General features: G+C 46.5%; 1 protein-coding gene across 1 annotated transcript in view; it reads right to left on the bottom strand.

The window, feature by feature from the left end:
* Positions 1–6,661, bottom strand: part of NACC1 (nucleus accumbens associated 1) — a 48,308-nt gene extending 41,647 nt beyond the window's left edge. The window contains exon 1 of the mRNA XM_078685309.1: positions 5,537–6,661. The gene's annotated coding sequence lies outside the window, so the exon portion shown is untranslated. The remainder of the gene's footprint in view (positions 1–5,536) is intronic.
* Between the last annotated feature and the right edge of the window lie 9,062 nt (positions 6,662–15,723).

Raw genomic sequence — 15,723 nt, 5'->3', positions numbered from 1 at the left:
CTACAAATCCAAACTAACAAATACTCTGCCCTCTTCAGAACCGTACTGCAACAAATGATGGACGGAATGCTGAGTAAATCAAACATGCACCCCCAATCAAGATATCTGGGTTAGATCCATTGTTCTTTTGCTCAATATGCCACTCCAGTTTAGACCCAGCCATATGCAATTCAGTCTTGACCCAGCTCCTCATAGGAACACTCCAGCCCGAACTGCCAAGCTGGGTCCTCACTGGACCAGAAAACAAGCACCCTGGGACCTGTTTCGGGGTTTCACCCCTCATCGGCCAGGCTAGCTTGAATCCGGGCACAGCGAGCAAGGGACCCACGTCTGGGCATACCCATCCCACTTAGGGCGAAAAGTGCTACAGCATCAAATGATGGGACGGAATGCTGAGTTCATTTGTTTGCGGAAAACTTTTCGTCCAAGTGGGATGGGTATGCCCAGACGTGGGTCCCTTGATTGTTGAGCCCCTGGATTCAAGCTGATGAGGGTTGAAACTCCGAAACCGGTACCAGGATGCTTGTTTCTGGTCCAGGGAGGACCTGGCTTGGCAGTTCGGACTGGACTGTTCTCATGAGGAGCAGGGTCAAGACTGATTTGCATACGGCTGGGTCTAAACTGGGGTGGCATGGCGAGCAAAAGAACGATGGATTTAACTCAGATCTCTTGGCTGGGTTGAATGTTAGATTCATTCAGCATTCCGTCCATCATTTGTTTGCGCTGCACTTTACGTACAGAGCTGGGCTCATCTAATCCACTAACCATCTATTCCAGTACACACATATAAGGGCTCCTCACTGTAGCGCATACAGGATTGCCTACCCTTCCACATATATACAATGTCCTTTACCAACATTACCTCAATAGTACCTTGCTACTCCAGTAACTCATTACAGTGTCCTCTCTCTAAAGAGCAAAGGTCCTGTGTGATATTAATCCAAAATATATATTTCAATGATAAGCCTTTTTACGGTTTGATTAAGACAAACTGGGCAAGGGGAATTCAGTAGGCAAACCTACACGGATATGGAGTGTATGTCATAAAGCTTAAAAACATCTGTAATTGCCATGTTAACTTACTGGTGCAACCTCAGCTCCTCTTGGTCACGCAAGTGTGAATAGGAGATTGCAAGGTTGCAAGTCTAAATGATCGATGACTAACAGCAGTGAGTCAGTAATGAAAGGATGAGGAAATTGAGCAATATAGTTTGATCCTCATTGTAAGCATTGTGTTTGTTCACTGAAACGGTTTGAACATATCATATACTTACAACACTCTGCAAATAAAAGTGACGTCTTCGAAGTTGTCATAGACAACGCCATGGGTGTCATAAGGAGTACTATAGGGGGTAGGGGACAAGGTTGTGTTGGTAACCCAAAGGAAACATTTTAGGGGGAAATTTATCAGTGTTGGGTTGACCTTTCACTACGCAAAAGGGCGCAAGGGCAATGCAACACTAAAGTTAGATTTATCAAGGCACACGAGGCCACCTTGCATGGCCCGGAGTGATTTAATAAATCTAGAGTAACACAATGCAGCACAAATAGCTGAGTTACGGTACTCTGCCTGAGGGTGGCGTTCCATGGGTGGAGTGTGGGTGTTCCCACACATTCACCTATGAATTGTGGCGTATTCCCATATTTACCATTACTGGTGGACCTGGGACTGCGTGAAAACGTTATACATCCCCAGGGAGGTGCCCCAGGGAGGTGTAACAAACGAAATATCTTTATTTCTCATTGTTTTTTCTCTTTTTATGAGTGATGAATTTTGCAGCACACAAAGAAAGAGGAAAATGCCTCAGAGGATTGTTTTTGTGCAGGAATGTGACCCTTCCAGCTCAAAAAACAATCCTGTCTGCAACAAAGGAACCCTTTGCACCACGGTGCAAGGGGGCCTGCATTGGCACTAGACAGCACATAGTGCGCTACCACAAAGAAAAGACAGGAATGCACTGTATAATGTTAAATACGGCGCATTCCCGCCCTTTCACGCAGCGCAGCAAGGTGGCTTGCTGTTCTGCGCTGCCTGAAAGTTTGATAAATCTGCCCCTAAGTGTTTTAAGTTTTGTGTTTTTCAGAGGATTTCAAAGGGATTGTGATGTCATACCAACTTCTGACATTTTCCTGGCCTCCAGCACTCTCAACATGCCCCCAAAACAGTGATTGTGGTCCATTACACTTCAAACACTTTTATAACAAGACTGTTTAGATTCCCTATTTGGGCACAGATTGGGCGGGGGAGTTGCACAGGCCAATGTCAATTTAAGCTGTTAACAAAACAATTGATGCTAGTGACCGCTATCACGAAACCAAAATGGCAGCCATACAATGATCAAGATCATTAATGGCAGCCATACAATGATCAAGATCATTTAGATATCAAACACCTCCATAAAAAGGCAAATAATTGATATTAAATGTGTGCACAAGAGGAGAAGCAAGCAGGTCCCTGTGTTACAGGTTCGCATCAAGTTCAAACTAATTATGATCCAAAACACAGACAAGATCCGATAAGATCACTGTTTAGAAAATAGAACGGCTCACCAACTAAAAACAGGCGGCAATGTCCAGATTGGTCGGCACATCCAGCTATTGACTAACATTACCAAATGTTAACCAAACAAAGCAGAATTTAGCATTTTTAGAAGATATATAACATTGTATAATATATATATATACATATCATGGAGATTAAAGACATTTTCTTAACATCTAAATGAAAATCTATCAAAGGATCCAAGGGGATCGAATACATCCAACTACCTTGCGCCTGCCGAATATGGTGCACTGCCGGGCAGCTATTTTTCAGAAAAAAAGTGTAGTATATATCTGTTGTTGTGCAAGATGGCACTTTTGGGGTTCCCTTGTAACGGTGCCCCCTCTACAGCTGGAGGGAGAGGAACGATAGGTATAAATTGGGAAAATATTAGTAGGCATGGGACGAAGTTATTAGAGAACCAGAAGTGGACTTTCCTATAAAAAACACATTTCATTTTTAACAGAAGCGCAAATCATCTAGACAGTCCCCTGAAATATATATGATTAACCCCTCAAGGCAAACCACTATCGAGCCATCCCACGTTGCTATATACAATTATAGTTGGACAGTGATGAAAATTCCAACCGAGATGTGATGATGTAAATGAAGTATGGATTTGATGGAGAAAGCCAATGCAGTTATACTTGGAGAAAAAAAAGTTTTCGAACAAAATTTACATATAGTTCAAGCAGTAGTTAAACGTTTGATCAGTTTAACAGAAGAATCTTCTGGCCAAAGTGTTAACTAAACTGTTTTGCATTTCTTTATTGCTCGTTTTTTTCTTCCCCCAACCTCAGTAATTTCTCTAGAATGTTTATTAAGCTCTAGCTTAAGAATGTATAATGTTGGCGTGCAGACAGCTTCAGATCTCGGCACCCTCGTGTAATCAAAATGAATCAAATTAAAAATGTGCACTTTATTATCTTTTCACTATTTGTGTCCTCTGTATTGTTTATGTGAACCGATGCATGTTTCAATAAAAAAAATTCCAACAAAAAAAATGTACACTTTGATACACACATAGAGGGCTTGTGTATCAAAACTCTTAAACCATTGGTCCAATTGGCTTTCAGATTTTGCTTCCACACACCCAAGCGTGGAAGCCATGGGTCTGCAAACTTCAGCCACTAGCTGTATTGCAACTGTGAGTGTTGACATGAGGAACACACGGGCACATCCACCTAAAAGAAGAGGGCACTTCTGTCCCATGCCTGAAGGGCAAGAGTTTACTAATGAACTTTTCTTGCCATTCTTTATCTTTTTTATAGTCATTCTTGTGTGTTAATACTTTGCCTTCAGCTTTCAGGAACTCGAAGCCAAGGGCACCCTCAACAAGACTCACTTTATCATGATGTCTATGAAAATAAATCAGGGTTTCGATTGCTAGTATAGGTACCCGTGCCTACTAGTAAGCACCGGTACTGTTATACTAAAAGTATAAACAATGGTTATATATTTTCAAATGTTTAATGCAAACGTATGGCGGTCGCGTTTAGAACCATATGACATTCTTATTATTTGTACTGCTTATGCTTGCAATGAAAACATTTTAAAAATGAACCATTGCACCAGCTTGCCTATACCACACCTATCGACTTTGTGAATGCTTGTTGCTCTTTGCAATGGTTTACCGAGTTTTGGTTATCACAAATGCCTTGTGTTAAGGGTCCTAACAACCCTTTTAGTTAAGAGTTCCTGTATATCGTGAACCTAAATGAAATATGTTTCTGTGTCTAAATGCTACGTTTTGCAGAAGTTTTTAAATATTTTTTCGAACGTGCTTACATCTGAAATGGGAGTACTCCGAACAAAAATATTTTATAGTCAGTAAATAATTCTACACACCCAACTCTCTCTTTCCAGGACATATACGATGGGATCTCCCTCTGTAGCACCTACATACATGACCCGCCCTCTCGGTGCTCGGTCTCTCCGAAACATTAATGCTGCTGGAGGCGCCGATTCGGGTAGTTTGTCTCATAGGAAACCTGCTGCCAGTTTAGTAAACAGGACGGGGGCTGGGGGCTCGGCTCTCGACTATGAGGCTGGCGTCCCCTTTTCGAGATATGTGGCCACAAACTTACTTTTTTTTCGCCGTCTGTTTTGTGGCCCTTCTCTTCACTCGGGGACCTCAGGTGGGGTCTTTAGTTCGGTATGAAGCCGTTAGGGACCCTTGTTTTCACGATCTAGTCTCCGGGGGGCTGCCCTTTATGCCCTGACCTTTCTGGGCCCTGTTCCGGGTATTGGCCCTGCTCTTCATTCTGGACAGTCAACAGGTTTCAAAGGCCGGTCTCTCCGAAACATTAATGCTGCTGAAGCCTCCCAATCCATTCCTACTTAGGTAACGCGGTACATTCCGCCTGGGCTCCCACCTATGTATACTGAAATTAAAGGATATACCAATTACCCTGTCCCTAGAGCATATGTTTGCAGGACACTTCCGTCCACATAAATAGGATTGTCAAGCTTCACAGCAAACACAAGGCCCTTCCTCCCAGTGTACACAAAACTAGGCCCTCTCACTCAAAGCAGACATATAAACCGGGAGCTACCAAAACAGTAAATGTATACAGGCTCTTCCTTACTATTAAATGCAATATAGGTTTCCCTAATTCCAGGAACTACATTCAAATCTTCCACAGAAGTGCATACATAAGTGGTCCACTAATCCCATTTGCAACAAAAGAGCACCTAAATTGAGTGGCACCCGCCCCACAACACCGAACATGTAAATCCACTTCAGCACAGACAATGAGTGGGCTCTTCTACCCTGGAGAACATAAACCAAGTTTTCCATACATCATACGTATATACTACCCACTCACATTCCAGGGACAGTGCGTGCCCTGTCCCTCCATTTCATGTACACACAGTCTGCCCATTCAACATGTACGTAAGGGGCACAATAACCCCGCAAAGCGCACACAAAGGTTGTCTATGCTTTCCTGGTATGATGTGCGTATTCCCTATTCACCACAAGTGGTTTCTCACCTGTCTGGTTCACAGATGTTTGAAGCTCTTGGGGGCCCTTGGCCGGGCTGTTTGGCCCTGGGATGCACAGTTCTCGTTGATGGGGCCCTTGGGGCTGTATTTCAGTAGGCTTCAATAACAGTGTAGCCAGTAAGGGGTGTGGGCAAAGCTCTGTGGTTCTTGTGAGTCCAGTGTAAATATCCGATGCTGTAAGGCACTGTGTGGCCCTTTTGGGCCTTCTCTTGTCCACGTGAACCTAGGGTCAGCACAGTGGCTCTCAGGGGTACTGCTCTTCAACTAGGGGCCCAAGGTGATTCAGGTCCCTCGAGAGGTGCCCGTTTCTCTATTGACATCCAGTGATCCTATTACTTTCTGTACTTCAATGACTCGTGCTCTTCACTCAGTGACCCTCTTTCAAGTTTGTGGCCCTCGTAAGCCCTCTTCTCAACTCTGGAGCGCTGATTCGGGTAGCGTGTCTCACAGGAAATCTGCTCCCAGTTTAGTCAACAGGACGGGGTCTGGGGTCTCGGCTCTCGACTAAAAGTCTGGCGTCCCCTTTTCGAGCTGTGTGGCCACCAAGTTACCTTTTTTCCGCCGGCTGGATTCAGTGTCCCTTCACTTAGGGCCCTCAGGTGGGGTCTTTTCTTCGGTATAAAGCCTTTAGGGACCCTTGCTTTCACGATCTAGTCTCCGGGGGCCTGCCCTTTATACCCTGATCTGTTTGGGCCCTTTTCCGGGTATGGGCCCTCAAGGGCCCTGCTCTCTCTTCTGGACAGTAAACAGGTTTCAATGGCCGGGCTTCAGAACTCGAAGTCCTAAAAGACCTTGCTGTCGTGTTGTGGCCCTTTGGGGCCCCTTTTTGGACTCCGGCCCTGTTTTTTTCCACTCCAGGGGACTACTCAAGACTGTGTGGCCCTAAAGGGCCCTGGAACCTTCTGAGGCACCTTCCTTTTCTCGGCCCGCCACCGGAGCGTCCTAGCTCGACTCCAGGGCCCAGCCTCCCGCCCGCTTTCAGCGGCACCACCTCCGGCTCCAGCCGCCGCGGCCATTCATTGTCAGCCAGGGAGCAGTGCCGCGCACCGAGCGCCGCCAGCCCAGACAGAGCAGCCCAGACTCGGCCCCAGAGGGGCGGCGGATAGGAAAAGCAAGCAAACGCTGAGTGAGCGAGCCAGACAGCAACTGCCAATGAAAGAGGACTGATAAACCAGCCATCGTAGATCGGGAGGAAACTGGAGAAAATGTACAAAGATAGCCGTCTTTCATTTCAATGAACGTAACTGCTAGAGGTTATCTTAAATGAGTCACCTTAAAAGTCATATTAGAACGGCACAAAGTTCACGGGATATACAAGAAACTGCAGCATAGATTACATTTCCGAAAAGGCAAACAAATGAATTAAATCAGCAACGTAATGACGCAGGCGGTTGATTGTGGCGCCCCAATACATAGCCGGTCAGTTCATGAATCCCGTCGACCATCTTGAAACGGGGCTTCTCCCATTCGTTTCTGGAAGAAATCTGCTGATATTAACGATGGGAATTATAGAATTTCGAACTCATTTCACTCATTCTTATCAATGTTAAGGAAAAGGTTCTCACAAGTTTTACTTACAGTAACTGAATATTTTGGAAACGCTTCAATTAAGGAATTTAAGGACGGTCAAGTAAAAGAAACCTCACGGTTAGAACACGCTGATCTAAAGTCGTGATACATTTAGTGCTTCTTTCTATTCATGGAAGCTCTTGGAAGCTGGAAAGACGACTCTCTACAACTTAGGTGGGTAGGAAGCGTCTTTATTGTAAGAGGTAGTCCCTGCAGTACAAACGTGACTGCCCATCGGCCAGCCAACTGACCCGTTTGGAACTTAAAAGTCACCAGCTAAGTGATAAGTAGTAAGTCAACAATAACTTTGCTAACATGGAAAAAAATCATGGTATAAAAATATAACCTAGAAAATATGAAATTGAAATTGTATACAAATATGAACCAGAAGACATTTAAGCACACATATTAATCATTGAGATATACTGGAGGATGACGACCCCTTCTAAACCTCGTCTCCCCTCCACCAGGATTAAGACATTCAAAGTCAGTGAGTGGGAGAGTCTCCACTGCCTTGAGTGCTTCCACATGCACCCAAGCCCATTTGTCAGGAAGGAGTCAAATCGTAATCAAACATCAACATAAAAATATTGCTGAGAAACTGATCAGTGGTTTTCAACAACACCATCACCAACACTCCCTTTCTGATAGAGTGCTACACTCCATTTGTATCCATTCTCCAGTACCACTGCATGAGGGAAAGTACGTGTAACTTTGAAAGGCCCCTTGAATTTGGACAAGCCTCCACCACACCTGTCGTGACGCAGTTTCACCCAATCACCAGAGCAGATGGGTATGAATCAATCAATCATCCATTTGTAAAGCGCACTACTCACCCGTGAGGGTCTCAAGGCGTTGGAGTGGGGGGGGGGGGGGGGTTGCTGCTACTGCCTGCTCGAACAGTCAGGTCTTGAGGAGTCTCCTGAAGGTCAGCAGGTCCTGGGTCTGCCACAGGTGGATGAGGAGGATGTTCCAAGTCTTGGCGGCGAGGTGGGAGAATGATCTGCCGCCGGCAGTCGCTCTTCGGATGCGGGGGACAGTGGTGAGGGCGAGGTCTGCGGAACGAAGCTGGCAGTTCGGTGTGTAGAAGGTGAGTCGTTTGTTGAGGTATGCTGGTTCGGCAATGTGGAGTGCTTTGTGAGCGTGGGTGAGGAGCTTGAAGGTGATCCTCTTGTTGACGGGGAGCCAGTGCAGGTCTCTCAGATGGGATGTGATGTGGCTGTGGCAGGGGATGTCGAGGATGAGGTCTGTAGAGGTGTTCTGTATGCATTGTAGTAATTTCTGCAGTTTGGCCGAGGTTCCCGTGTTGAGGGCGTTGCCGTAGTCCAGTCTGATGCTGACGAGGGCCTGGGTGATCGTCCTTCTGGTTCCAGTGGGGATCCATCTGTAGATCTTGCAGAGCATGCAGAGGGTGTTGAAGCAGGAGGAGGAGACAGCGTTGATTTGCTGTGTCATTATAGCGATGAGTCTAGGATGAACCCCATGGTGCGTGCTTGGTCGGTGCAGCTCCCAGTGTGGCCGGCCACTAGGAGTCGTTCCAGGCGGAGGGGGTGGTGCTGAGGATGAGGACCTCCGTCTTGTCCGAGTTCAGTTTCAGGCGGCTGTTCTTCATCCATTCGGCGACGGCCTTCATTCCTTCTTGGAGGTTGGTTTTGGCAGTGGTGGGGGCCTTGGTGAGGGAGAGGATCAGCTGGTTGTCGTCGGTGTATGATATGATGTTGAGGTCGTGCGATCGGGCTGAGTGTCGGGCTGAGGGATGATCCTTGAGGTATGCCGAAGATGATCTTGGTGGCTTTAGATCGGAATGGAGGGAGGCGGACACTCTGGGTTCTGCCGGTGAGGAAGGAGGTGGTCCAGTCCAGGGCTTTGTCGCTGATCCCTGCGTTGTGGAGGCGTGTGCGTAGGGTGCGGTCGCAGACGCTGTCGAAGGCGGCAGAGAGGTCCAGGAGGATGAGAGTTGCGGTTTCTCCGTTGTCCAGCACGGTCTTGATGTCGTCGGTGACAGATATTAGGGCAGTTTCAGTGCTGTGGTTGCTGCGGAATACGGATTGGTACGGGTCCAGGATGTTGTTCTCCTTGAGGGAGCTGGTCAGTTGCCTCTTGACAATCTTCTCGATGACTTTCGCCGGGAACAGGAGTAGGGAGATGTGCCGGAAGTTCTTGAGGTCCTTGGGGTCCGCCTTGGGTTTCTTGAGTAAGGCGCTGATCTCGCCGTGCTTCCAGCTCTCCTGGAAGGTGGCGGTCTCGAAGGAGTTGTTGATGATCTTGCGGAGATGGGGTGAAATGGTGGGGCTTGCTTTGTTGAAGATGTGGTGCGGGCAGGGGTCTGATGGTGAGCCGGAGTGGATGGTGTTCATGATTTTGATGGTGTCATTGACGTTGGTCTAGGAGAGCAGGTGATTGGTGTGGCTGAGAGGTGGTGATTCTGAAGTGTCAGTGGCTGTTGGGGGGGGCCTGGTTGTTGAAGCTGTTGTGGATGTCTGCGATCTTGCGGAGGAAGAAGGTGGCTAGGAAGTCGCAGAGGTCTTGCGATGGCAGGATGTCGTTGGAGTTAGAGCTGAGGTTGGAGAGTTCCTTCACAATGTTGAAGAGATCTTTGCTGTTGTGAGCGTTGTTGTCGATGCGTTCCTTGAAGGAGGTCCTTTTAGCGGTTCAGATGAGTTGGTGGTGTCCGCGGATGGCGTTCTTGTGGGCTGCATTGCTGTCCGGTGTCTGTTCGTGGTGCTACTTCTTCTCGAGTCTTCGGCAGGTCTGCTTGGATGCCTGGAGGTTGGCGGGGAACCTGATGGCTTTTCTGTCGGTGCGGCTGTTTGAGGGTTTCTTGATCGGGGCAAGAGTGTTGGCGCAGTCGTCGATCCATTGCCACAGGTTGCGGGCGGCAGTGTCGGTGTCGGCGGTGTCAGTTGGTGGCTTTCGGGCGAGGGTGGCGATTAGCTCGTCTTCGGTGACCTTGTTCCAGCTGCGGCGGAGCGGTCCGTTGTGTGGTGGGTTTCTCAAATGTGAAGTGGAGGCATCGGTGGTCGGTCCAGTGGAGATCGGTGGTGTGGCTAAAGGTGACGTGGTAGCTGGCGGAGAAGATGGGGTCGAGCGTGTGTCCGGCGGAGTGGGTGGGAGTCATGATGAGCTGTTTGAGTCAGAGGTTGGCGAGGTTGATGGAGTTGCTGTTGTTGGTGTTCTCGAGTTGGAATTTCAGATCTCCGAGGAGGATGTAGTCCGTGGATGCAAGAGCTTGCGTGCTGACGAAGTCGACAATGGAGTCGCTGAACTGTGGCCAGGGGTCTGTAGATGAGGGTTCCTCTGAGGGTGGTGTTGGGGTCGATGTTTATCTGGAAGTGCAGGTGTTCGGCGGTGCTGAAGGTGTCATAGGTGCTGGTCGAGATTCTGAGGGTGTTCCTGTGGATGATGACGATTCCTCCTCCTGTTCTGTGGGTGCGGTCCCTGCGGGTGATCTTGCAGCCATCCGGCATGGTTCTGGCAATGTCGGGTGCCGAGGAGGGGTTCCTCCAGCTCTCCTGTTTGGGGGGTTTTGACTTCCACAAATGACCAAGGAAAATTACTTCTTTGTATAACACGTACAACTTCCCTTATCCAAGTAGGAACAAGCTTGGTATTTGGCAACCTCCCACGAATCATTTTAAAAGGTGTTTTCCCAGTCATCCTATACATGCTTGAGCGATACACCCAAAACATGTCAGAAACCATGCAACCCACATCACCTCCACAAGTCAGCACCATCTGAATGGTTCCTGTGACCAAGCGGTTCGCTCTCTCAACCATACCATTACCATGGGGGTTGTAAAGCGAAGTGCAGGTGTGTTTAACCCCAGAGTCGTTAAAAAATACTCGCATTTCTGCTGAAGTTAGTTGCGTGCCATTGTCAGTGATAGCCACTGAGGGTAGTCCCTCCTCACACCATATCTCCTTCAAGATATTCACAGTTGCCTTTGTTGTAATTTCTTTCATACATTTTACAGTTAACCCTTTAGTGTAAACGTCTACCACCACCATGGTAAATCTATAATCACTTTTGAGTTAATTCACAGGACCAATAAAATCTAAGTAGATGGTGAGCCAGGGTTGCTTTGGATCTGCTATTTGTCCCATTACCGCTTGTACTCCCACTCTCAAACGTTTTTCACCTCTTTACAAACATGACACTTCTCCACCTCAGCATCCATCCTAGGCCACCACCAATTCATCCCCAACCTTTTTTTGATTCTGGTTTGGCCTAAATGCCCCTCGTGTGCAAGTCTGATAAGTTTGTTCCTCACACCTTGAGGAGGAATAAATAGTTCCCCTCTCATAACGAAAACATCACCACATACAGACAATTCGTCCCAAATAGTTAAGTAAGGTCTAACACATGGAGACCTTGTACTTTCCCTCTTGCTACCTTGCAGAACTAAGCACTTAACTTCCTGCATTGCAATGTCAGAGTCTGTTTCTTTAATCGACTCCCCTTCAGTGATAGCTTGTGCTTCAACCACACATAATGGGTATGCTCAGACGTGAGTCCCAGGCTCTCCACACCACTGGAGTCAAGCTATCCAGGCTGATGAAGGCTGATAGCCAGAAACCGGTCCTTGGATGCTTGATTCCGGTCTGGGAAAGACATGGCTTGGTAGTTCGGACTGGACTGTTCCCATGAGGCACAGGGTCAGAGCTGATTTGCATATAGCCAGTGTCTAACCCAGGGTGGTGTGGAGTGCAAAAAAACGATGGATTTAGGCCCAGATCCTTGTACTGGGGTGAATGTATGACATTGTTCTACATTCTGTCCATCAACTGTGTTTTTTGCAATTTTCACCCCGAGTGGGCTGGGTATGCTCAGACGTGAGTCCCAGGCTCTCCACACCACTGGAGTCAAGCTATCCAGGCTGATGAAGGCTGATAGCCAGAAACCGGTCCTTGGATGCTTGATTCCGGTCTGGGAAAGACATGGCTTGGTAGTTCGGACTGGACTGTTCCCATGAGGCACAGGGTCAGAGCTGATTTGCATATAGCCAGTGTCTAACCCAGGGTGGTGTGGAGTGCAAAAAAACCGATGGATTTAGGCCCAGATCCTTGTACTGGGGTGAATGTATGACATTGTTCTACATTCTGTCCATCAACTGTGTTTTTTGCAATTTTCACCCCGAGTGGGCTGGGTATGCTCAGACGTGAGTCCCAGTCTCTCCACACCACTGGAGTCAAGCTATCCAGGCTGATGAAGGCTGATAGCCAGAAACCTGTCCTTGGATGCTTGATTCTGGTCTGTGAAAGACATGGCTTGGTAGTTCGGACTGGACTGTTCCCATGAGGCACAGGGTCAGAGCTGATTTGCATATAGCCAGTGTCTAACCCAGGGTGGTGTGGAGTGCAAAAAAACAATGGATTTAGGCCCAGATCCTTGTACTGGGGTGAATGTATGACATTGTTCTACATTCTGTCCATCATCTGTGTTTTTTGCAATTTTCAACCACACTTAGCACATCTTGCACAGAAGCTACTGCTCCTTCACCCTCTTTCGCCAAAACAGATGCCCTGTCAACACCCTCCCAATCAAAGGATAATCTTGACAAGCAATCAGCCTGAACATTTCTCCACCGTTGTATATGTTCAACATTGTAACAGTAAAATGCAGACGAGAAGCTAACCTGGCCAGCCTTGCTGAGCAATTACTAGTTTCACCTGGCAATAACACTTTGACTAAAGGTTTATGATCAGATTTCAACTTAAACTTGGAACCCCACATGTAAGTTCTGAAGTATTCACAACCCCAGGCTGCTGCCAGAGTCTCTTGTTAAATGACCGAATAATTCGTTTCTGAATTAGTTGGCATCCTAGATGCGCATGCCACAGTCTTTTCATGTCCATTATGTACCTGAGCAAGGATTGCTCCGAGGCCTGTGGCACTGGCGTCAACAGTGAGGACAGATTCTAGCTTAGTGTTAAAAGGGGTAAGGATGCCAGCCTCACAAATATTTTTTTGATGTTATCAAAACATAGCTGTTGCTGCTCCTCCCACACAAAGGTAGCCCCCTTCCTTAAAAGTAATCTGAGAACCTCTGTTTTTTCAGAAAATCTTTGTACAAATTTGGAGTAATACTCAATGAGACCCAATAAGGATCTTAACTTGACCTTATCAGAGGGTGCAGGAGGCAACCTGATGGCATTCACAAGATTTCCCTTATGACTCACACCTTCAGCAGAGATTTCATTACCTAAGTATTCAACTTTGTCAACCAAAAATTAAAACATTTTCACGTCTAAGAGTTAACCCAGATTCCTTTATCTTATGAAGGGCTTGTCTGAAGGTTTGATTATGTTGGTCAATAGTGTCCCCAAATACAAAAATGAAATCTTGAAAGTACACAATGTTTTTAACATCTTTAACTCGCTCATCATGGGTTGAAAAATGCTCGCAGCTGAACAAAGACCAAAAGGCATCCCTGTGCATTGAAAGATAGCATCCATGGTGGTGAGTGTTGTGAGAGGCTTGGACTGTTCATGAAGTTTAATTTGATGGTATGCATTATTTAAGTCCAACTTAGAGAAATGTTTTCCCTCACTCAAGGCTAGTATCAGTTCATTTATGTTAGGTACTGATTTAGTATCTACAACCGTCGCTAAAGAGAGTCACAGTTCCTAAGATGGAAGTAAGAAAGAGGGAGGAAGTGTCATTCTTATAAAGGAGTCGGAGAGACCTTTACTTGATGCCCTCACACACCTTGAAGATGTCATGCTTCATCATGGGGCGGTGCTCCCCGTCAGGCCGGGCTGCAATGCCCGATGGGTCCCCCAAAGGGTCGCTTTGTCGGAGATCTTTTTAGTGATCTAGCCGTTAGGTGTGTACGAGTCTGAGTGCAAATTGTATGAAGTGTGAATGTTAAAAGGTGACTATAGGGAAGCTAAGGTAGATTCATTTAATGAAAAAGATCCCTCTCTCATCATTAAAAGACCAAAAGGTTGTGTGCTGCTCAAGGGTAATTATGACCCTCAGTAGCTAGACAAGTGCAGAGTTTGTTTAAAATGGGGAAAGGGTCGACATGTTTTGCGCTGTGGTGTGGTCTCAGGAGGAGATCCTTCGTGCTTCTTCAGGACCAAGGGGAAGTGAACTAAGTGGTGGGGTTGTGTGGTGTATTTAAAAATGCGCTGACCTTCTTTACCTAAATTATATAGTAAAAGTTCTTTTTTCCTGGCAGCACTACAACAAGCACCATCCATGGCTGCCAGGTAATTTTTGAACATTGGTAACCAAGTGGACCTGGAGAAGGCAGGAAAATCGGGGGAGAAACAATTACTCCTTGTGATTGCATGTTGTAATGAATAGAGAGTAATGAATTATGAGGAAGAAATAAGAAACAATGAAAATTACTGAAATAATAATAATATGTAAGTGGCTCAAAGCACAGAATATGGGTGTGTGAATCACTGTGACTCACTGTGGTGTTTCAGTAAAGTTGATGGGTGTGCGAGTCACCAGTAGGTTGACTCGTTGCAGTTGTAAATACTGTGACAGACTGTAGCACTAGAGGTGTGTGCATCCCCGGTAAAACGACTCGGTTGAAGCAAAAGATCAACTACTGCGGCAACAAGGACTAAAATACTGTGTCAGACTGTAGCGCTTCCACGAACTGAAGAGGTGTGCAAATCACCAGTAAAATGACTTGATTGAAACAACAATCAACTGGTGCGTCAACAAGGACTATAACGTTGATGTGTATGCCCAATACAGAACGATTCATCTAAAATGGCCTCCCACGTCGTGTTTCAGCATGCTTTCTAGAGGCCGTGGGGTTTGTTTCGGAAACCTACTGTGTGCGGTGTGCGTGACCAGGTGTGCATTCGCTGTATAGGGGCAAGAAGACTTGGAATGACGCAAGCATCCGGTGGATCTCCGAACGCTGCTCACTCGGAGGTCTCGAGGCAGTACTCAAAGCAACGCTCAAGCGCTTTCACCCCCAGATTATCCACACTCAATTCAAAATTTGCGAACATATGTGACAAGAATTTCAATTCTATTAAGGACACGGAGCCGAGGATTATGCTTTCTCATTTCTTTATTAGAAATGCTCAGCAGCCAATTAGAAACTAGTAAAAGAAAAAACTACAATACACATGAGTACTAGGGTATCACATGACAACCATATAGTAACTAGTATAAAATGCCCCACAGAGAATACCATATTGTCTTTTTTTGGGGACTAACACAGTTCAAATGAAAAAATGGCCAGTCCAATATGTAGATCGTGGAAGAAGGAAGAAACCAGCCCCAAACAGAAATCCACTCCGAAGGAAAAACCGGGTGCCTGCATCTGTAGAAGGAACAGGAACCTGAAGGCGAAGGTTAGGCAGACCAACCATGCTGGAGAGGAACCTTTACTTGGGATCAGAACCTGAAAAGAAAGATAGAATCGTAATATAATATCCACTTTCCTTATTGTGGAAAGAGATCACCAAATAGGGGGGGGGGGGACAAGAAGAAACCAATACAATATGCAAATTGCAACAATCAAGAATAAAGCAAACAGATGAAAACAGAAATATGGGTGGGATAATCCTCGTCTCCGTGTCCTAAATAGAATTGAAAATTCTTGTCACGTATTTTCGCAAATTTTGAATTC

The sequence above is a fragment of the Lissotriton helveticus genome, chromosome 1_1 (assembly GCF_964261635.1).
Source record: "Lissotriton helveticus chromosome 1_1, aLisHel1.1, whole genome shotgun sequence".
In the NCBI taxonomy this organism is placed as follows: Eukaryota; Metazoa; Chordata; class Amphibia; order Caudata; family Salamandridae; genus Lissotriton; species Lissotriton helveticus.
Note: the sequence above shows the minus strand (reverse complement) of the source record. Positions and strands in the feature narration are given on the sequence as shown.